This window comes from Etheostoma spectabile, chromosome 3, assembly GCF_008692095.1.
Source record: "Etheostoma spectabile isolate EspeVRDwgs_2016 chromosome 3, UIUC_Espe_1.0, whole genome shotgun sequence".
In the NCBI taxonomy this organism is placed as follows: domain Eukaryota; kingdom Metazoa; phylum Chordata; class Actinopteri; order Perciformes; family Percidae; genus Etheostoma; species Etheostoma spectabile.
The window spans coordinates 379,359-381,191 of NC_045735.1; the positions used below are offsets into that span (position 1 = coordinate 379,359).

The following is a 1,833-nucleotide window of genomic DNA, read 5'->3' on the forward strand; positions in this document are numbered from 1 at the left end:
AAAGTGAGAATAGTGCAGAGAGTAGATAATCTGTCGGTGTCTGGCTAGATTTTTTTTCAAATGTCCCGTTTGTTCTGGACACACACTCTGCACTCTTGTTTGCTCTAACGCAGTGATCCGACCAACCAGCAGTCTGCAGGTTTCCACATCACCTTTTGGTACCGCCTCAGCTTGCTTGGAACCTCGACTGAGGTAGTACTAAAAAAAAAAAAAAAAGTACCTAGTAGCAGGTCCCAGGGACTTTTTTTCGTAATGGAAAACCAAAAAAGGCGAGTAGATTCAAGGCGAGTCGAGTAGATACCACGCAGTGGAAAACCGCCATTAGAAACACTTTTCCGGTGATACTGAGCATTATTGAGCAGCCTCCAACTGAGACTGAAGACGTAGATGTGACGTGAGCATCCTGTCTGAAAGTTTTAAATCTTCTGGTAGCTGTGCAAGATTAATCTCAATCATTCCCAATCATGCTTATCATTAGCAATTAAACCTAAACTGCTAATGTAAGTTGAAACTGCCTGTGAGCTTCTCTTGACTATACGGTAATTCCTCTTTTAAGATGTGTGGTCATAACACAATCGTTAGCCTATTTTAATAAAACCGGCTGCTAGAGAGCCATAACATGAGCTACAAGATAATGGAGCCTTTTCTACATTGTCTTGTTTCTCTAGAAATAAATGAAAACGGAGTCTTTAAAGTCAATTGCTGTCAAAGTGACGCCAAAATCAATATGGAACTTATGTTATGTCATTGTTGTCAGTCACGCCTGGGTTCCCTGATTGGACCCCCAAATAGTTAGCCGGAGAAAACGCAAGAATATGCCGCAAACCCAGACAGAGTACTGAAGGAAAATGAAAATTGAGCAGAAGTATGTGGGAGGGCAAAGCCAGGCTACTTCTACATATAAAAATGGGAACAAGTCAGATTCTTGTTTTCTTTACTGATTGACAGTTTATTTCCACATTAACAACAGAGCTGTTATGACTGACTTGACCTTCATTGGAGGATGATTCACTGAATCTGGATTAATTAAAGTAATGAGTGCGGGTAAATTAATAAAATCACGGCAACTTATGTTGCTGCGTTGATCGTGTCAGACATTACACGCCAGTTTCCTACTAATGGTAGATACTAAATCCTTTGAGCCACAGTTACATGCTTTACATGTAACCACCCATCTGATTATGCTGATGTTTTCATTCCACATGTTATCAGGGGAGAGCGCGAACGCAGTCCCCCACTATCACAAATTATGCAGTCGAGATTCCCACATTTGGGGAATTCGCAGAGGTCAGCTCAGCCGGAGTGCAATGGCCAAGCCTCGCCCTGGGTGAACCACCTTCTTGATCATGGTGTCTCCCCTGCCAGGTAAGTATGAGTTGTACACGGCAGAGTCAGGGGAGTCTTTCACAGAAACACCATGCTGACTAACGGTGCTGCTGACTATATAGAAAACACCAAAATCAGAGACTATAAAAAGACATGAAAGTTTACAGGAATTAAATACACAAGAAACATGTTTGCACTAAGGATACCAAAGATTATTTACACTTCACATGAGAAATAACACCATTTATATGTCCCATAATGCAATGCTGCAGCCTCAAATCAAAATCCAATTCAAAAGTCACCCGTTTTATGTATTTAACTCCAACAAATTAGAAACAGCCCAACAGAGAGTTTAAGTAGGAACAAGCTTAATCATACTGCAACAAAAAGTAGTTTGAGCCACGTTTGAAATTTAGAGAAAAATAAAAACAGTTCTGTTTCACACATTAACACTACTTCCTGTCTTTGTGTGTTTCTCGGGGAGAACTGCCACACCACCACCACCAC

The 1,833-nt window shown here is 41.0% G+C and overlaps 1 long non-coding RNA gene and 1 other non-coding gene across 2 annotated transcripts in view; both read right to left on the minus strand.

Annotated features, from left to right (window-relative positions):
- LOC116685613 (uncharacterized) overlaps nucleotides 1-1,833 on the minus strand; it is a 42,514-nt gene that overhangs the window by 36,899 nt on the left and 3,782 nt on the right. The gene's annotated exons all lie outside the window — the stretch shown is intronic.
- On the minus strand, nucleotides 1,210-1,373 carry LOC116687170 (U1 spliceosomal RNA). Its single transcript, XR_004331484.1, has one exon. It is a non-coding gene; the product is annotated as a U1 spliceosomal RNA (small nuclear RNA).